Raw genomic sequence first — 22,539 nt, 5'->3', positions numbered from 1 at the left:
TTGTGATAGATGGCGCTGCAATAGTCCCAAACATATGGCTCACAATTGTAGACGAACAGTTGGTAACAGGTAGGTCTTTTAAATTAAAATACAGAACGTAGGTACGCTTGAACATTTTATTTCGGTTGTTCCAATGTGATACATGTACCTTTGTGAACTTATCATTTCTGAGAACCCATGCTGTTACAGCGTCATTACCTGTAAATACCAAATTAATGCAATAAATGCTCAAAATGATGTCCGTCAACCTCAGTGCATTTGGCATACGTGTAATGACATTCCTCTCAACAGCGAGAAGTTCGCCTTTCGTAATGTTCGCACATGCATTGACAATGCGCTGACGCATGTTGTCACGCGTTGTCGGTGGATCACGATAGCAAAAATCCTTCAACTTTCCCCACAGAAAGAAATCCGGGGACGTCAGATCCAGTGAACGTGCGGGCCATGGTATGGTGCTTCGACGACCAATCCACCTGTCATGAAATATGCTATTCAATACCGCTTCAGCCGCACGCGAGCTATGCGCCGGACATCCATCATGTTGGAAGTACATCGCCATTCTGTCACGCAGTGAAACATCTTGTAATAACATCGGTAGAACATTACGTAGGAAATCAGCATACATTGCACCATTTAGATTGCCATCGAGAAAATGGGGGCCAATTATCCTTTCTCCAATTATGCTGCACCATACATTAACCCGCCAAGGTCGCTGATGTTCTACTTGTCGCAGCCATCGTGGATTTTCCGTTGCCCAATAGTGTATATTATGCCGGTTTACGTTACCGCTGTTGGTGAATGACGCTTCGTCGCTAAATAGGACGCGTGCAAAAAAGCCTGTCATCGTCCCGTTATTTCTCTTGCGCTCAGTGGCAGAACTGTACACGACGTTCAAAGTCGTCGCCATGCAATTCCTGGTGCAGAGAAGTATGGTACGGGTGCAATCGATGTTGATGTAGCATTCTCAACACCGAAGTTTTTGAGATTCCCGTTTGTTGCTGAGTTTGTCTGCTACTGATGTGCGGATTAGCCGCGACAGTAGCTAAAACACCTACTTGGGCATCATCATATGTTGCAGGTCGTGGTTGGCGTTTCACATGTGGCTGAACTCTTCCTGTTTCCTTAAATAACGTAGCTATCCGACGAATGGTCCGGACACTTGGATGATGTCGTCCAGGATACCGAGCAGCATATACATAGCACACGCCCGTTGGGCATTCTGATCACAATAGCCATACATCAACACGATATCAACCTTTTCCGCGATAGGTAAACGGTCCATTTTAACACGGGTAATGTAGCACGAAGCAAATACCGTCCGCACTGGCGGAATGTTTGTGATACCACGTACTTATACGTTTGTGACTGTTACAGTGCCATCTGTCACAAAGCGAAAAAAGTGGTCCAACTAAAACATTCATATTTAATATGTAATAAAAAATTGGGGTTCCTATTAAAAAAAACGCAGTTGATATCCGTTTGACCTATGGCAGCGCCATCTAGCGAGCCAACCATAGCGCCATCTGGTTCCCCCCTTCAATTAAGACGAGTTTCGTTCTTTGTAATTGTTTCGTTTGATGCTTATTTCGTGAGATATTTGGCCCAGTCACTATTATTAATGGTTCAAATGGCTCTAAGCACTATGGGATTTAACATCTGAGGTCATCAGACCCCTAGACTTAAAACTACTTAAACCTAACTAACATAAGGACATCACACACATCCATGCCCGAGGCAGGATTCGAACCTGCGACCGTAGCAGCAGCGCCCTTCCGGACTGAAGCGCCTAGAACCGCTCGGCCACGAGGGCCGGTCACTATTAATGGACCACCCTGTATATACGAGGGCGTGCTGAAAAGTAATGCCTCCAAGCTTTATACGTTGTAACTCGTAAAACTTTGTAAATGAAACAAATATTATTAACAGTCTATATCTTTATTCTTCATGTCTACATATTTGCAGCCCTCTGCCATTGGAGGTCTCTGAATTGTAGACGTAACGTAGCTGTGTGGAACAAAAGCACTTCGGTGGGCGGGAAACAACGTGCTGTACTCGAGTTTCGAATTAGAAGAGTTGGCTCACACATGGAGCGCCCTCTCCTTCAGTATGACAGTGTCAGACCACACACGATAACTGCGACATCTGCAACAAAGCTTAATAGTTTGAAAAGCTTTAAGAGCTTCCACATAAGAAATTAGGGGGACGGAAGTCATGGCCGTATGTCAGTGCCGTTTCGTATGCGAAGAACACACCGTCGGCGGCTGTCAAAAGATTGCATTCGCAATTCTCTGAAACAGGTAGAACGGCCACTAGAATGCATTACTGTTGTGTTAGCGTTGTACCAGGCATAGGGGATGAATATGGGGTCTGAATCAGATATTGAGTGGTCACTGTCAAGGACACGGAGAGGCCGCAACTCGTATGGCACGCCTGACAGAGTTTGAAACAAGTCTTATTGCTGGTTGCCACGTGGCCAGCTAGTGGAATCGTGCAATATTCAGATATGTGAGGCATTCGGATGTGACAGTGGCCCAATGTTGGACCGTACAGGAACGTGAGAGCACGCATACTCGGCGTCGAGTTCCAGCTCGACCACGTCTGACCGCCACAAAGGAAGCCCGCCCAGCTGGCCGAGGGCTCTACCACTCGGGTTTCCGGAGTGGGAAGGAGCTCCTGGTCCCCGGCACGAATCCGTCCGGCGGATTTGTGTCGAAGTCCGGTGAGCCAGCCAGTATGTGGATGGTTTTTAGGCGGTTTTCCATCTGTCACGGCGAATTCGGGCTGATTCTCCTTATTCCGCCTGAGCTACACTATGTCGGTGATGGCTGCTCAAACAAGTTCTCCACATACGCGTACACCACCATATCTCTGCCATGCAAACATAGGGGTTACACTCATCTGGTGTGAGACGTTCCCTGGGGGCGGGGGGGGGGGGGGGGTGAGGGGGTGAGGGGGGGAGGAGTCTACTGGGGGCCCGAACCGCACAATAACCCTGGGTTCGGTGTGGGGATGTGGAGAGATGAAGTGGACTGCGGTAGTCATTGTGGGGTTGTGGACCACTGCGGCTGTGGCGGGGATGGAGCCTCTCTGTCGTTTCTAGGTCCTCGGTTAACATACAATATAATACAATACAATACCGCAAAGGAAGATCGCCATACTGTGGACCAAGCTCCTAGTAAACGCTTCACATCTGTGTCTGACATTTGAAGACAATAATGGACTCCCTCCAACATTCTGTGTCATCCTCCACCATTGTTCATAGAGCAACAGTAGCCAGACTAGGGAATTACTGTCCCAAACTGTGTAGGCTGCCATTAACACCACAACACAAACGACTGCCTTTGGAGTGTTGCAGCGACCGGGAAACATATACTGCAGACAAATGGCTTCGCAATGTGTTCATCGATGAATCACAGTTCTGTGCTACCACAGATAACCACCATCGGCACATATGGCAGCAAACTGAGGAGATGTCTCATTGCTCCAATGTTTTGGAGAGGCACAACGTTGTTTTCTGTTACGTCATGATGACGTATGACTTCAGGTGATGGCTAGTAGTGATTGAGTGACACCTGAGAGCCAACGGTACACCACGGACATCTTGCATCCTCGTGTTTTATGCCTCATGCGACAATATCATGGCGTCATTTTTCAACAGGACGATGCTGGTCCACAGATGACACGTGTTTCTATGAACTGTTGGCATGATGTTGAGGTCAGCAGGATCCCCAGATATGTCCCCAGTGGAAGATGTGGGAACCAGTTCGGACATCAGCTCCGTCACGGTACCATTATTAAGGATCTTCAGACCATTTCAACGGTTTTGGGCCAGCCTGCATTAGGAGACGATGCAACGACTTCTGACACCTTCCCAATAGAGTCAGTGCGTGCATCCAGGCCAGAGAAGATGCAACGCCACACAGGTAAGTGGGCTCATACAGGCCATTTCTCATAGATTTGACACGGCTTTGTAGTCATTGAAATAACATCACATACCCTCTCAACCAGTGACGTTTCATTTCGTTTCCTCCCGCCGTCCTAGGTGCTTAACTTTTTTCCCAGGCAGTGGATGTGTGTGAATATGCTTTTATTAAAACTGAAGGATTTCTTAAGAAAAAAAAGAACAGCCATTGCCCAAAATTTACAAGAACTGAGATACCGACGCCATCTATAGATACAACGATGAATTACATCCTTGTGATACTTATTTTGGCAAAACAAGCCCACGTTACAAAATACAGGTGTTCAAATAACTGCATATTCTACAAAAACAGCCCTTTTCCTTTTTTTTTCATGAATGTCCTTTGTCCGGAGTTGGTTTTGAGGAGATGTTTGCTATCCTGAGCCGGCCGCGGTGGTCGAGGTGTTCTAGGCGCTTCAGTCCGGAAACGCGCGACTGCTACGTCGCAGGTTCGAATCCTGCCTCGGGCATGGATGTGTGTGATATCCTTAGGTTAGTTAGGTTTAAGTAGTTCTAAGTTCTAGGGGACTGATGACCTCAGATATTACGTCCCATAGTGCTCAGAGCTATTTGAACCATTTGAGATATCCTGATAAGCAACAAGACTGCGTCCATTTCAAGAGTTACTCATTTCCATTGTTAATTTTACCACTTTATTCCGTTGTCAGTTGTATGTGCATCCTTTTCAATATGGATAACGAGGCTAGTGGGGCGAGGAGTGTTAACAAGCATGCAGCATCGGTTTGTGTCGCTACAAGACGCTTATACCGGACGATGGAGGATATACATCACACGAAATAAGGGACAGATGTCTAGGAATTTAATTTTCCTCGGCTATATACCGGACCACTTCCTACCAATGGTGCAAAATGAATGACTTACGAAGTCTGTATCCCCTATTGACAGAGAAAGGACGAAATTTTCTCAGCTCTTTGAGTTGAAGTAACATTGGCAAATGAGACAGCGATGAAGACTCATGAATTACAAACTGCAGAAGAAGTACAGGAAGCAAATTTCGTCGTTTTAGCATTGCCCAGTTATGTTCTATCATTAAAACTTAACGTAAAGAAAAGTGTTAAGTTACTCAGTTACGTTCTACCACAAAAATTAACAATTAACAGAAGTAAACTAATTAAATAATATAAATTCTTCTTTTCTCACTCAAAACAGAACATTTGTTCCACGATTTTCTTTCAAGAATAGCCCATGTCGTTGCGCGGTTGTGGTTACTACAGTATATCTTCATCATAATCGATCAGGAATGAATCTGTTATACTTCAGAATATAGCGTTGACAGTCTAGGTAGGGTATAATCTGAGACACTTTTACTATTTGAAAACTGTGAGTTGCTAGAATTTTTTTTGTGTCTCTTGAAAAATTGCTGACCATGGCCATGTCTGTTTTTGTAAATGTAAATATAATATGACCCGAGAGGGGAGGGGAACATGTTCGCGGCTGTACACGAATTTCATCGTATCACTCAGACACCTTTAGCCCTAGTGTTGTGCTTAAGATTTTCTATACCGAAAAAAATAAGTCGTGCGGTGTTGTAAGCGAAAAGTATCGATGAAAGCTAAAGTGGACACAGAGAACGACTGTGTTTTTGTAAGATATAACCATCATTTGACTGTAAAGTAGGTTTTATACCACAGTCTATATTTCGGCCTTAGGCCGTTTTCATGTATTACAATTACGTATCAAAAATCATTAGACTTCATACATAATTGTAACACTTGAAAATGACCTATAGGCCGAAATCTGGATTGTGTAATAGAACCTGTTGTACATTCAAATGCCGGTTATGTCTTTCAAATAGGTTTAAGTGACTGTGGCTCCACAACAAAGTAAAATCATTGTTTCCTTAATATCTGGTACGATTCGATAACTCGTGACAAATTAGGTAACGTGTTTGACCACGGACTACTGTAACAGCAATGTACTGGGATGTATTATCGAATGTTGGCATGCTGCTTATGGCTGTAGCTTTGATATCGTTCTTCCGTCATCAGTTTGAAATGTAGAAGGTTTTGTGGTTACCAGAAAGTCATTGTAAAACCAACAGCCTGAACAGATTCCAGCTACTCGTATGTGAGGCGGGGAAGTATCTGGCTGGGGACAGCGGCGCCGAAGTTTACTCTGCCTCGCGGATAATGAGGAGCATCCGGGATCGGCGGCTAAGACCTTCGGGATCTCCCGCCCGCGTGTTCTCACTTTGTTCGGAGTACACAGGGGCGCTCGCAGTGTTTCGCCACAGCTTCCGGGAAGAAGGCTCCTCACGGAGTTTCAGCCGTCTAAGTTTAGTGATGTCTTTACGTGCATTGCAACGCAGTCTGGAATAAATTCCGGAGAGGGGGATTCTTCTTCATCAACGAATTCATCGACAGAACCGCTACTGCCGGCCTTTCATGAAGTTTATTACAACGCATCAGATAAATTGCCTGAGTTATGTAGATCACGATAAGTTTCTTCTTGTTTCTTATCATCTTTTTGGCAACGGCCTTGCCGCAGTAGATACATCGGTTCCCGTGAGATCACCGAAGTTAAGCGCTGTCGGGCGTGGTCGGCACTTGAATGGGTGACCATGCAGGCCGCCATGCGCTGTTGCCATTTTTCGGGGTGCACTCAGCCTCGTGATGCCAATTGAGGAGCTACTCGTCAAGAGCTTCGGTCAAGAATACCATCATAACGACCAGGAGAGCGGTGTGCTGACCCCACGCCCCTCCTACCCGCATCCTCCTCGGAGGATGACACGGCGGCCGGATGGTCCCGGAAGGTCACTCGTGGCCTGAAGTCGGAGTGCTTTTTTTTTCTTATCATCTTTTTACAATCACACAATTTTGAAGATTTTATTTTTCCTCTGATATAAGGAGCAGTTAAATGAAAACGAAACAGATGGAAAAAAATAAGTAAACTGTTTTGTCCTTCTGTAGTAAGCGCCATAACTCTTAATATACACAGAAGAGCAAAAGAAACTACTACACCTGCCTAATATCGTGAAGAGCCTCCGCGGGCACGCGGAAGTGCCGCAGCAAGACGTGGCATGAACTCACTCAAGTCTGAAGTAGTGCTGGAGTGAACTGACACCATGAATCCTGCAGGGCAATCCATAAATTCGTAATACGAGGGGGTGGAGATCTCTTCTTAACAGAACGTTGCAAGGCATCCAGGATAATCTCAATAATGTTCATGTCTCGGGAGTTTGGTGGTCAGTGGAAGTGTTTAAACTCAGAGGTGTGTTCAGGGAGCCACTCTGTAGCTATTCTGGACGTGGGGTGTCAAATTGCCCTGTTGGAACTGCCCAAGTCCTTCGGAATGCGCAATGGACATGAATAGATGCAGGTGATCAGATAGGATGCTTAGTTATGTGTCCCCAGTCACAGTCGTATCTAGACGTATCACTCCAACTGCACACGAACCACACCATAACAGAGAATCCACCAGCTTGAACAGTCCCCTGGTGACATGCAGGGCCCATGGGTTTATGAGGTTGTTTCCGTGCCTTTTCACGTCCATCCGCTTGATACAACTTGAATCGAGACTCGTCCGACCAGGCAATATATTTCCAGTCATCAACAGTCCAATGTCAGTGTTGACGGGTCCAGGCGAGGCGTAAAGCTTTGTGTCGTGCAGTCATCAAGTGTACATGAGTTGACCTTCGGCTCCGAAAGCCCATAGCGATAATGTTTAGTTGAATGGTTCGCACGCTGACACTTGTTAATGAGCCATCGCTGAAATCTGCTGCAATTTGCGGAAGGGCTGCACTTCTGCCACGCTGAACGATGCTCTTCAGTCGTCGTTGGTCCCGTTCTTGCAGGACCTTTTCGTGCCGCAGTGATGTCGGAGATTTGATGTTTTATCGGATCCCTGATGTTCACGGTACACTCGTGAAATGCTCTTACGGGAAAATCTCCAATTCATCGCTACCTCGGAGATGCTGTGTCCCACCGTTCGTGCACCGACTATAACACCACGTTCAAATTCACTTTAAGCTTGATAACCTGCCATTGTAGCAGCAATAACCGATCTAACAACTGTGCTATCCCGTTTTAGTCTTAGGCGTTGCGGACCACAGCGCCGTGTTCTGTCTGTTTACATGTCTGTGTTTGAATACGCATGCCTATACCAGTTTCTTTGGTGCTTCAGTGTATTTATCCCTCTGTGAGACAAGACGGTCAGCGTTCTTCGTAGAAAAATGCTTGGTGCTGCATACGGATCCATGACTGTAACTAGGCGCCCAGCTCTTCGTCTGAAACAAATCGACCCCAGCGCCCATCTTTCAATGATGGTTTTAGTACGCTGCAGAAGTTTCGTTCGAAAGTCCTTACACATCTTCCACATAGTTCCGATCTATCCCCACGCGAGTTGCATATTTTTAGAGCCCTCAGGATATTTGTGCCCTTGCGATTCGGATAATGATGTGTATGCCTGGGTACTATAATGAATTCCTAGGCAACCGCAAACACCTCTTCATGAAGACAATGAACGTCTTGTCTCACAGTGTGATAAATGTGTTAACGGTTGTGACGATTACTTTTGAGATAATCTGTCTCCTTTTCATTTTGCTGCCCCTTATATATAGACCGTATCTGTCTCTTCATCCTCATCATCATCATTATTACCATCGTCATCTTCATCACAACCCATTTGCCATCCAATACTGTACAAAGATCTTCTCAAGACTTTCGCGTTGTTCCTACACGTCGTCTAATGTCATCTCTGCACATTCTATTAGGTCGTCACAACAGTGTCTTCAGCTCTTGGAATCCAGCAAGGAACTCCCTTGGTTATCTGCCTTATATTAATAGGGCTACATGTCCTAATTATCTCTATTTAATTTTCACGAAATCCAATATACACCTTCCACTCCAAATTGTGCCGAGATTTACTTTCTCGTTCTCCCGTCTCAGTAATTCCCAATATCCAGCTCTTCATTGACAACTGAATACCTTTGACGTGTCCAGAGTTTTACGTTTTCAATGAAAAGTCTGCGTCTCAGAGCCATTAGTTTTGAAAACTCTATTTAGCTCAGGAACGGTGTCAAAAGCCTTCTAGAAACGTAAAAAAACGGCAGTCAGTTTGAGATCCCTTGTCGACAGCACTTATTACTTATTTTCTGAATGCGTGTTGGCTGTTTGTCAACAAATCGTTATCTTCGAGTAATTCACACTGTTCCAAAATTATACTATTAATCGACGTTAGTGATATGGGTCTGAAATTCAGCGCATTTCTCCTGAGACTCAAGTTTTTTTTAAAAAAATCTCATCATCTGAGTAGGGGGAACGTAAAAGCAACTAATTATTATTTTATTCCGGTTGTCAGTATAGCCTCTACCCAAACCAACTCACAGAAACTATCTACTTCAATTCCACTACAAGGTAATGACTGTAATAAACAATTTACCAAGGCCGGGAGATACGGGAAGATTTCAATTAGATTACATCATGGTCAGACAGAGATTCCGAAATCAGATACTGGATTGTAAGGCGTACCCAGGAGCAGATATAGACTCAGATCACAATATAGTAGTGACGAAGAGTAGCCTGAAGTTCAAGACATTAGTCAGGAAGAATCAATACGCAAAGAATGGGGATACGGAAGTACTAAGGAATGACGAGATACGTTTGAAGTTCTCTAACGCTATAGATACAGCAATAAGGAATAGCGCAGTAGGCAGTACAGTTGAAGAGGAATGGACATCTCTAAAAAGGGCCATCACAGAAGTTGGGAAGGAAAACATAGGTACAAAGAAGGTAGCTGCGAAGAAACCATGGATAACAGAAGAAATACTTCAGTTGATTGATGAAAGGAGGAAGTACAAACATGTTCCGGGTAAATCAGGAATACAGAAATACAAGTCGTTGAGGAATGAAATAAATAGGAAGTGCAGGGAAGCTAAGGACAAACTCAGCATACAAGAGAGTCAAAACAACCTTTGGTGACATTAAAAGCAACGGTGGTAACATTAAGAGTGCAATGGGAATTCCACTGTTATATGCAGAGGAGAGAGCAGATAGGTGGAAAGAATACATTGAAAGCCTTTATGAGGGTGAAGATTTGTCTGATGTGATAGAAGAAGAAACAGGAGTCGATTTAGAAGAGATAGGGGATCCAGTATTAGAATCGGAATTTAAAAGAGCTTTGGAGGACTTCCGGTCAAATAAGGCAGAGGGGATAGACAACATTCCATCAGAACTTGTAAAATCATTGGGGGAAATGGCAACAAAACGACTATTCACGTTGGTGTGCAGAATATATGAGTCTGGCGATATACCATCTGACTTTCGGAAAAGCATCATCCACACAATTCTGAAGACGGCAAGAGCTGACAAGTGCGAGAATTATCGCACAATCAGCTTAACAGCTCGTACATCGAAGCTGCTTACAAGAATAATATACAGAAGATTGGAAAAGAAAATTGAGAATGCTCTAGGTGACGATCAGTTTGGCTTTAGGAAAAGTAAAGGGACGAGAGAGGCAATTCTGACGTTACGGCTAATAATGGAACCAAGGCTAAAGAAAAAGATCAAGAACGAAGTGCTCGTATTAAGAAGGGTGTAAGACAAGGCTGTAGCCTTTCGCCCTTACTCTTCAATCTGTACATCGAAGAAGCAATGATGGAAATAAAAGAAAGGTTCAGGAGTGGAATTAAAATACAAGGTGAATGGATATCAATGATACGATTCGCTGATGACATTGCTATCCTGAGTGAAAGTGAAGAAGAATTAAATGATGTGCTGAACGGAATGAACAGTCTAATGAGTACACAGTATGGTTTGAGAGTAAATCGGAGAAAGAGGAAGGTAATGAGAAGTAGTAGAAATGAGAACAGCGAGAAACTTAACATCAGGATTGATGGTCACGAAGTCAATGAAGTTAAGGAATTCTGCTACCTAGGCAGTAAAATAACCAATGACGGACGGAGCAAGGAGGACATCAAAAGCAAACTCGCTATGGCAAAAAAGGCATTTCTGGCCAAGAGAAGTCTACTAATATGAAATACCGGCCTTAATTTGAGGAAGAAATTTCTGAGGATGTACGTCTGGAGTACAGCATTGTGTGGTAGTGGAACATGGACTGTGGGAAAACCGGAACAGAAGAGAATCGAAGCATTTGAGATGTGGTGCTATAGACGAATGTTGAAAATTAGGTGGACTGATAAGGTAAGGAATGAGGAGGTTCTACGCAGAATCGGAGAGGAAAGGAATATGTGGGAAACACTGATGAGGAGAAGGGACAGGATGATAGGACATCTGCTAAGACATGAAGGAATGGCTTCCATGGTACTAGAGGGAGCTGTAGAGGGCAAAAACTGTAGAGGAAGACAGTGATTGGAATACGTCAAGCAGATAATTGAGGACGTAGGTTGCAAGTGCTACTCTGAGATGAAAAGGTTAGCACAGGAAAGGAATTCGTGGCGGGCCGCATCAAACCAGTCAGTAGACCGATGACCAAAAAAAAAAAAAAAAAGATGATTTGATGATTTGATCTTCAGTGCTTTCTGTTAGTGCGTGCAGCTCTAGTTCCTTCTAAACATGGCTACGACAATTTACTGCTACGATGCCCATTGTTGCTAGGCGTACCTTCCCGTGTTTGGCCTTCAACCTTTTTGACTGATGCCCTCTTTGTAGTTTTCCAAGACCCTTTTACCTTAAAGACAGTTCAGTCCCTTCCATACAGCCCTCGCTAGTCGTGTACCCGCTTCCTGTGTGTAGTGGATCCCTGATCTATTAAGCGGAACCCGATACTCCACCACCCTGCGCAGTAAATTGAGGAATCTGCAGGATACACAGCCGCAGAACCGTCTGAGCCTCTGATTCAGGTCCTCCACTCGGCTCTTTCCTGAAGGTCTACAGTCGCTCCTGTCGACGATGCCATGAATGGTGAGCTCTGCCTCCATCTCGCCCTCAAGACTGGCTGTCTTTACCACTTCAGCTAGACGCCCAAAACTATAGAGAAACTCTTCCTTATCCAGAGCGATACATATCTTTAGTACTGACACGTGCCCCGCCTGCAGTCGACTGGCCCCTTTGTGAGCTGTGCACGGCTCGCGTTTGTCCCATTTATTTTTTGTCATCTTCTAATACGGTACTGCTGCCTCGTTTCCTTAATCCATTTACTGGTCTCGCTAATATCCTGCCTTACTTGCCCGTGAGCGGCAGCGGCAGCGCGTATCGATAAGTGCACTGTCGTACCATCTCTGGAGCGACCGATAGTATTTCCGGGTCGTCGTGTGTCTGGCAGTCAGTTGGAGACGGATCAGCAGTGCAGTCAGGGACAGAGCGCCGGTGAGGCGCTGACAGCCAGTGCTCGCCGACCGCTGGCGACACACATGAACTGTCCGACGGAGGCAGATTGGAGCAGGACGACCGTTGGTTGGTTGGTCATTCGGTTGGTCGTCTCATCAGCCGACGTATATTTGGTCCTTTAACCGTTTCCGGGCCTGGGCAGTTGATCGGTTGGCGTGGAGCAGCGAGGAAATCTCAGTGGCGCGTTGTTTGGCCCGGCCCGCTGGCAGCCTCTATGCGGTGTCGGAGTGTGTGGTGCTGTTCCCATTGCTACGAGGTTCGTGGCTCGCCGATCCTGGACATGAAAGTTGAGTTTTGGCTTAATCTACCAGCAAGTCACGACTGTTCACATTGTGTCGTTTGAAGTTCGTTGTTGGCTGTTGGGATATTCTCGCGAGCAACAACGTGTGGTTTCAAGTTGTCAAATTTTTGCCACCCTCCGGTAGAGTTTAACTGAACTTGGTTATTTGAATTGAAGTGCACCAGCGGAATCTGCTGCCTTGTGGCCGTTAACGTTCCTGATACCTGCACCGGCCGTTGACGTAAATTCAAGCAGTGTATTTTCCTCTTCGTGTTGTCACTATCCAGCACGGTGTGTAGTTTGGCAGCTCCATGTTTAATTGGTTGCGGGTGCCAATACCTTCTACGTTGTTCCTTTGAACTCCCTGTTGTGTGCTGGTCGGGTAAAGCGGAGGTTATCTTGTCGGTGGGTCCGTTGAATGTCTGTAGCTTGGGTTGTCGTCGAATCGGCAGTGGTTGGGCCGACTGCCTGTTTCACCTAAGCAAGCGTTAGTGTTTGAATTCCAGGCCGACCCGCTACAGTCTGGAACCGAGCGACCGCTACGGTCGCAGGTTCGAATCCTGCCTGGCGCATGGATGTGTGTGATGTCCTTAGGTTAGTTAGGTTTAAGTAGTTCTAAGTTCTTGCGACTGATGACCTCAGAAGTTAAGTCGCATAGTGCTCAGAGCCATTTGAACCAGATCGACCCTCGGAACTGCTGAGCGCCCTTGGGTGTACTGCTTTTTTCTTGTTTGTTCTTGTTGTTTGTACTTGTATGGCTTGTAGCCGATTTTTAAATGAAGGTTATTTTGCCCTTAAGGCTTCAGATGGTTTGCGCCTTCAGCCTAATTTAAGAACCGTTTTACGTAAAGGCTTTGGCATTTTAAAATTAATGTTATTGAGTCTTAAGTGTTGGGCCTTCAGCCGATTTTGAATTTGTTTGCTCTTAAAGTGTGAGATTCTTTGGGCCTTCGGCCTAATTAAGGTACTGTTTTAAGATAAGGCTTTCCCTTTTAAATTTTTGATTTTGGTTGAGCTTTAAGTTACTGACCTTCAGCCGTCTTTAAATTAAAGTAATCTTGCCCTTAAGGCATGAGATTGTATTCCGTATTCAGCCGCTAATTAAGTTCCAAAGCTAATTTTTTTTAATTTCGTGGCTCTTGTAATCTTTGATCAAATAAAAGATTGTATGTTCGATTGTAACTGACAGCCGCTTATTTTGGCCCCTTTCCATAACTTAAACTACCTGTCCTGTCCTGCGGGTTTAGCAGGGCGTCTCACTGTGTTTTTCATGGTGTCCGGAAGCACCTGTTTCACATCTGGAACGACCCTTCCCAGTATGCACACAGAGTGCATGCTGGAATTGTTCCTATGCGTAGCATCCATATCCCCCAACGGCCCCATTAAGCGCTTAACTTGGAGCTCCCATCGAGAGTCCCGCACGGCGGCCCACCGCACAGCGCCGCCAGTCCGCGGGCTTGCCCGGCTCTGTCCGTGGGCTCAGTGAGCTCCTCAGCTGACGCGGCCGCACTGTCGGCACGCGCCACTGGGTAGCTCAGCGCGCCGCAGCCCACCGCACTGGACGGGCTGAGCCGCCTATCAGACGTACAGCGGATAGGCAAAATAACGTGAACAGTGGTTGTAATTGGATGGTTGTGTTTGACAGTCAACAAAGCAGGTAAGGCACGTGTTGCGCTGGACTGTGCGTGTTCAGTACGGCCTAGGCATAAATGCATTGCCGCGCGAAATAGCCACGCGGTCGGAGGCGCCTTGTGCCGGTTCGCGCGGCTCCCCTCCCCCCCCCCCCCCCCCCCACCGGAGGTTCGAGTCGTCCCTCGGGTATGGGTGTGTGTCTGTGTTGTCCTTAGCATAAGTTAGTTTAACTTAGATTAAGTAGTGTGTAAGCCTAGGGACCGATGACCTCAGCAGTTTAGTCCCATAGGAACTTACCACAAACAATTCAATGCAGGTTGTTTACGAGTAGTGCACACTTCGTATTGGCATTCAGAGGCCGAGATCGACGTGCAATGAAAGATGTAACAGAGTTCCAAAGAGGGCAGATTATGCGGGCCCGATTAGCTGGAGTATCAGTAACCGAGACATCCAACTTACTGTATGTTTCTAGAGCAACTGTTTCAACAGTCATGACAGCCTACACAAAACATGGAAATACATGAAACTTCCTGGCACATTAAAACCGTGTGCCCCGTGTGCGAGTCTCGGTCCGCACACAGTTTTAACCTGCCAGGAAGTTTCATATCAGCGCACACTCCGCTGCAGGGTGAAAATCTCACTCTGGAAACATCCCCCAGGCTGTGGCTAAGCCATGTCTCCGCAATATCCTTTCTTTCAGGAGTGCTACTTACGCAAGGTTCGCAGGAGAGCTTCTGTAAAGTTTGGAAGGTAGGAGACGAGATACTGGCAGAAGTAAAGCTGTGAGACCGGGGCGTGAGTCGTGCTTGGTTAGCTCAGTTGGTAGAGCACTTGCCCGCGAAAGGCAAAGGTCCCGAGTTCGAGTCTCGGTCCGGCACACAGTTTTAGTCTGCCACGAAGTTTCATATCAGCGCACACTCCACTGCAGGGTGAAAATCTCATTCTGGATGGAAAGACATTATCGTGTAAACGTAATTGTGGGCGGAAGTCACGAATTGTGTCAAAGCAACGCACAACTACGGCGATTAAAGTGAATGTGGAGCTCAATAGCCATTTTCGAGACCCTGTATCCATCGTCACTGTCCGCCGAAAACTCCATAAAGCGAATATCCATGGACGAGCTGCTATATCGAAACCAACGCAAAGAAGCGTAAAATATGGAGTCAGGAGCATAAATCCTGGACGGCTGATCGGTGGAAACACGTCATATGGTCCGACGCGTCAACATTTTCGTTACTTCCAACATCGGAACGGATCCACGTATTCAGAATCCCAAAAGAAGCCCACAATCTTGATTGCTTGATTCCAGTGGTTAAACATGAAGGTCGAAATGTGATGGTGTGGGCACCTATGTCATGGTATTCTGCTGGTCCCATCATTACTCTCTAGGGCCGTGTTACAGCCAACTATTATTTTCGCATTTTAGGAGATCACGTGCACTCCATGGGTCAGATGTTGTTCCCCAACAGTGATGCCATATTTCAGGACGATAATGCATCCACTCACGCAACCAGTACAGTACAATTGTCGTATGAGGAGCATGCAACTGAACTGCAGCGTCTTCTCTGGCCAGCATAGTTCCCGGACTCCAGGATTATCGCACCCTTGTGGGCGGTATTGGAGCGCAGACTCCGGAGCAGTTTTCCCCCTTCCTAGTCGCTAGTGGAGTTACAAGAGGTCGTGATCGTAGAGTGGCATAACATTCCACTGCAGACTATACAATCATTATATGCCAGTATTCCAAGAAGAATCGCAGCTGTGTTACGGGTAAAGGGGGGGTCCAATCCCTTATTAATGAACCATTCCCAAGTAAGTACAGGTGCTCACATTATTTTGCCTATCCCCTATACGTCTCACACTGAGTACCAAGTGCTACCACTCCCGACCTGCTGTTACCCCTCTTCAGTGAGAGATTTCGCTATATGTCTCGAAAAACATTTAACGCGAAACTGATGGGGCCGAAATACTTTTCTTTGTTTTACACGACGGATGCGAAATAAGTGATCTACAATACATTCGAAATACATTTGAAATGGTATTTGCAGCTAAAATATACTCATGCAATCAACATAAAAGTTTTCTGGGTATGGTATAGCATCATAATGTATAAAACTACTGCAGATGGAGAAAAACCAGCGTTTCGGCCGCGGTTGCAGCGGACTTGTTCTGTGTCTACTGGTGCTAGCACTGCAGTGTCCCTTATATTTTGCTGTTACTGTTCATGGCTCATGCCATTAGGTCATAATTTTAAAAAGATAGTTCGTTTCATTGGTCACTTAAGGATGAAGGAGAGGGAACTTTATTTTAATAGGCTGCTGCGGTGGAGGGAGACGGTAACCTCTGTTGTCTATTGGCTCCTGCGTTGTGTGCCACGATTGGTGGCCACCGTCGAATGAGAACGAATGAGAATTTAGCTCCTGTTCACCAAATGCTGGACGTCGGCCGCGCGGCGGCAGTCACTCGCCGGTAGTGCTCGTGTTTCGTTTTGTCAGTGCGGTCTGTTGGGCTCTGACTGCGGGCAGCCAAGATTCGGCAAGCTTGAGTCCATCCTCTCTATTCATGTTCTTACGGTGGTTAAGTATTTCGATGGCCTCTCTGATTTTACTTTTCGTCATAACCGGCTGCTTGGCCAACATACAGGCTTCGCTGAATGTTATTTCTTTTCCACAATCTTGCTGATGTTCTGACACTGCAGATTTGTGGTGTTTCCCTAGACGAATATTGCGCTCGTGTTCCCGAATGCGCATTGCTATTGGCCTGCCAGCCTCGCCGCTGCATGCCTCTCCACATTCGCATTCCACCTTGTACACGCCTGCATCGTGTAATGAGTCCACCCCACTTAAAAAACGTTAGGACTGTGTTACAAAACGGCATTGCTTCATGGTGCCTTGTTTCATGGGACACTCTATAACGAGATGGAAAGGGAGCATCTGAGAATTAACACTTCTGTTTATGTAGTTCGCTAGTTCATGTGTGTGCGTTAAAAATCTACTAACTCAGAAGCATTTGATTTTGAGATACTTAAATATTATCCCTAGACATCTTCTTGGGGTAGCGTGCATTTAAACCGTGCCAATGAAGACTCTAAGCTTGTGTGGGCCACAAGTCCAAGAGAAGAAGGAAAAAAGTAAGGTCGACGACCAAGCCAGCCGCTGCGACATCTGCTGTTGAGTGTTATGAGCACTTGCTGCTTGGATTCCAACCAGACTCTGAACAGCAGGTATTGAGTGCACACCGTTAATCAATCGCGCTAAGAAAATATGAGAGATCAGACTTACTGGGTAGTTACATTTAAAATGCAGCTACTCACCGAAGTACAGTGTGGGTTGTAGTTATCGTGTGGCAGAAAAAGTTGGTAGATAATCTAATTTTTTCATGTGGTACCGGTGTATGCTGAAAAAAAATTAGTTAGAATTTTGGGTGTCAGTTGCAAATCTGGCGCTGTATAACATTTCGTCGATTTCTCCGATGCTCATATTGAACAACCTGTCCAAGTGGCGGTTAATAATAACGTAAAGACTTTCTCACTTTTGTTTGATCTTTTCTGACCACGTCCAGCTCCGAATCCATTACGCATGGAAACATTTCTATATGTCTTTCTTGCATTCACAGCACCTGATTTGCAACTTTTGGCCAAAATAGGAAGTAATTTTTTTCCAATGTAAATCGGTTCTATGTTGACACATTAGAATATCAACCAAGTTTTGCTGCTATATGGTAATTACAGCCCACACTGGACCTCTGTCAGTTGCTGAACTTCAATTATAACTACCCAGTACATTTGACTCAGTGAGTCACGAATGGAAATAATTACGGTTCGTGTGTTTTTTGGTAAGGTGATAAAAAGTATCTGAATGTTACATTTTGTTACATTTTCGCAGTTTGCATGTACTTTATTTTTCAAAGTGGTACAGAAAGAGCCAAAGAGTAGAACAGTTGCAATTACATTTGTCTTTGTGTATTTTCATGTAGCTAGACCCAGACATGAGTGACTTGCAATTAGTTCATTTGAATTATGTGTGAGGTTATATAACAAAAAAACTTTGGATGTTATCACAAGTTTCGGCATCATCGCTGTTTACAACAGTGACACAGGAAGTGTGGAATGACTTTCTTTTCTTTCTGCCAAATTTTGGTTTTGTGATCATTGGTGGAAATAAAAGAAATTCGTTTTATGATGCTATTTTTTATTAGTGTAATTTTTGCAACTTATGGCTTCTGAAACATAACTTCAGATGATGCTACAGACATTGGACATCATCATCATCATTACAAATATTTTTGGTAGGTCATTATAAAAGTTTTTCAGTGAAACGTAAGTTGTTACAATATTACATTATATCAAATTGCCTTACTTTGATACTTGTTCCATAGCTCGCGAATACGAGATTTTTTAGTGATGTGGAACATGTCAGTTTAACATAAGTTTTCTTCCCACAATTTAATAATAATAATTTTTTTTACAGTTGCTGCTTCATATCTAAAATATCAACTATTGAGTAGATGGTATTGTCATTCAGAAATTCTTTTAATTTATTTTCAAATGTTGGTTGGCTATCTGTCAGAATTTTAATGCTATTTGAAAAATGACCAAAGATTTTGTGGCAGCATAATTCACCCCTTTCTGTGCCAATGTCATATTTAACATACATTAGTGAATATCATTCTTTCTTATAATGTTGTAGTTGTGCATTTCACTATTATTTTTGAACAGGGATGCATTATTAATAGTAAATTTCATACTGAGTATATGTATTGAAAGGTACTGTGAATATCCCGAGTTCCTTAAATAAATGTCTGCAAGGCGATCTTGGGTGGGCTCCAGCGTTTATTCTGATTACAGGCTTTTGCGGAATGGATATTCTTTCTCCTCATGCTGAATTACCCGAAAATATGATGCCATATGAAAACAGTGAGTGAAAATAAGCGTATAAGGCTAATTTACTGATATGTTTATCACCAATATTTGCAATAACCCTAATAGAATAAGTAGCGGAATCTAATTGTTTCAGCAGATCATGAATGTGTTTCTTCCACTTCAATTTCTCATCAATGTACACACCCAGAAATTTTGAATATTCTGCCTTAGCAACAGATTTCTGTTTCCCTTTTAACAATATTCAAAAATTGTTTTAATTTTGTTATGAGAGGTGCTAATCTCAGACATAATGGACATACTTCTGGACTCTTTAATAACTTTTCTTAATACAATGCAGCAGTTTTTATAATGTTTCATTGCTTCCAGATCATTATTCCTTCTAGATATTTTTATCCGTTTAGTAATCCATGGCTTTCTAGATGGTTTCTTACAATTATATTTCACTGTTTTTTTAGGAGACTGTTTTTAAATATACTCACAAAGGTATCATGAAATCAGTTAAATTTTAAATTAGCATCGTGTTCCCTGAGCACTTCATCCTAATCTAATTGTTTCAAGCTTCCCCTAAAATTTGGAGTTGTTAAATCGTTAATTAAATGCACTATTTAGGAGGACTGTTTTATTACTATTACTGTATGGACCTGTGTCTTATACTGTAACTACCTGTCCACCACGATCTAGCAGACTATTCTTAACAGGAAAAGTTGTTATTTGATTAAATTTATCTTGGTCTATAAAAACATTATTTATAACTGTGTTGCTTTCCTGTACCACCCGTGTAGGAAAATCAATTACTGACGACAAATTGAAAGAACCAAGTAATACTTCAAGGTGAAGCTTCCAATGGGACTCTTTCAGAAAATCTACTTTGAAATCCGCACACACAATAATATGCTTCCCTCTGTCTGACAGGTAGCACAAAAGAAGTACAAGTTTTTCAAAAATAGCGGAAAATTTCCCATTGGAGACCAATACACTCTGAAAGGTTTTTTTACTAACATTTGATATGCGAACTATGAGTGAGCCGGCAAACGTCAATACTGTAATCGAATTCCTGCCATACCCGTCCCAGCAAGGCATCGTCGGCTGTGGCAGTCGCTTCCCGTATTCTCTCCCGGTGCTCTGCTACATCACGTGGTAGAGGCGGTACATACACCAGATCTTTAATGTATCCCCACAGAAAAAAGTCACACGGAGTGAGATCTGGTGATCAGGGAGGCCATTTCATGAAACAGCTGTCCCCTTCTGTAGCACGGCCGATCCATCGATGGAGCAGCAACGTGTTCAGGTACCCACGAAGTTCACGATGAAAATAGGATGGAGCCCCATCCTACTGAAAGGTGAATGGAGAGTCCAATTGCATTTGAGGCATCAGCCATTGCTGTAACTCCTTATGAATGTCTCTCGTACACGCTCCACATTCACTTCACTCACCCTGGGATGTCCGCTTCTCTTTGTCGGGCACAAGCAACCCGTCGTAACGAATTTGTTGTGCCAGTGGTAAATGGCCCTTCTTGTTGGTGGATCCTTACCGTTCTTGGTTATAAACATCCGTTGAACAGCTGTAGCACACTTATTTTTGTCGGACTCCAACACACAGAAGACCGAAAGCTCGCTTCGCATCTGAACTCGCCATGTTTGTGACCAGCGCTGACTATCAGCAAATTACCAAACTACGGTGTCGCGGTGTATATATATATAAATCTTTTAGGATTTCTCTTCAAAATGACGTATGTATGATATCTGTAGAATGTTTGGTTCTTGTGCAATAAATAACTGAAAGTGTTCCCGGACTTTATGTGTACCCTGTTCATTATTTTTTATAAAGATGGCCACCATTGATTGACGTTAAGGATTTAACTCCTCGCACTGTAACTACTATCTTGATCTGTTTGTTTGTATTAGCTATTGTGGGAACATACTCCTTAGGCATATCAGCTCTGTTGTGTTTATCTCTAGAACATTTATTATGCCAAATAGATATTACTATTTCTTTTTTGTCAGATAACCTTCGGTATTCCGATATGATTCCACTATCACATAAGATGCTGCAACGTCTGGAACTGAATAGAACTGAATGCAGCAGTTAGTGCCTTTCTTCACCAGCCAGAAAGAATTGGTGTCCTTCATCACCAATCGATCGGTTTGCAGGAAAATAAAATAACCAATGTCTAGCTCATTTTAGCCAACAATGTCATTTAGTGCGTTTTAATTCTGACGGATTCATTTGCTGAAGGCTGCATGTAGAAGGTGTCTGAGTATAGTATGTAAATATTACAAAATTAGTAAATTGCATTAACAGATGTCACTTACAGACAGCGACAAAAAAGGCGAAACTACAACTATTGCCTAGGCAGTAAAAACGAAGAAGAGCTCCAAAACGTGTGATATCTTCTTCTTTATAGGCTGCTAGTTTTGTTTCGCCTTTTGGTTCTAAAATGACACCTTTACTCTCGCAACGTTTTGAATAACAGTGTATTTCGAAAATATCACCTGATTTTACAAAACTACATTATCTTCTACGTCAATGAAGGCAGAAACTTCAGGTAAATTTTAACTTGCGGAAAATATTACAAGCTTTTTACTATCAAAAGGATAATCAAAATTTACGAACGTATAATTTTTTTCCTGTATGCACGTTAAACCTCTTGGTTCGCCTAAGATGAAAGTTTTTATTTACCTTTCACTAATGCCATATGTGCCCTCCACCGAAAGAACGACAAACATCCAGACGATACCTGACTTGTCCCTTACTTTTGCGAAGAACGGCTGTAGTTACTGCATTTATAACTATTGCTATGCACTGTAGGAGTTCACCCAATGTTGTCGGAAACGTTATGCTACGACCTCTACGCTGTAGCAGTTGCACTGCCGCACTCTCGATGAAAATCACGTTGCATATTTGTAAGTGAATTGTACTCGTTAACAGCGCTCAACAACTAAACTCTTGGCCGGCCGGGGTGGCCGAGCGGTTCTAGGCGCTGCAGACTGGAATCGCGCGACCTCTACGGTCGCAGGATCGAATCCTGCCTCGGGCATGGATGTGTGTGATGTCCTTAGGTTAGTTAGGTTTAAGTAGTTCTACGTTCTAGGGGACTGATGACCTCAGAAGTTAAGTCCCATAGTGCTGAGAGCCATGTGAACCATTTTTGAACTAAACTCTTAGCTGCCACGACTCACCTCTTCAGCCACACAACCCCCCCCCCCCCCCCTCACTATCAGCCGAAAAACCACAAATTTCGATTTTTGAAAGCTTATGTGACGGAACCTACAATAAGAAACAATTTTTGTACGAAATACTGTTCTGAAAATGAGGTTTGTGAAAGATTATTTCTTAAAATAAAAACGATAAAATCACAATATTCATTACAAACAACAGGTGCTATCTTCTACCCTTGTAGGAGAGTCACTTTGATCCCTAGTTCTGCTGGTGGTCTTCGTGACTGTGACGTCATGTTTTCAACTAATGACATCAGTAACA

The sequence above is a fragment of the Schistocerca serialis genome, chromosome 2 (genome assembly GCF_023864345.2).
Source record: "Schistocerca serialis cubense isolate TAMUIC-IGC-003099 chromosome 2, iqSchSeri2.2, whole genome shotgun sequence".
Classification (NCBI taxonomy): Eukaryota; Metazoa; Arthropoda; class Insecta; order Orthoptera; family Acrididae; genus Schistocerca; species Schistocerca serialis.
The sequence above is the reverse complement of the archived record's forward strand: the minus strand, read 5'-3'. Positions refer to the sequence as shown.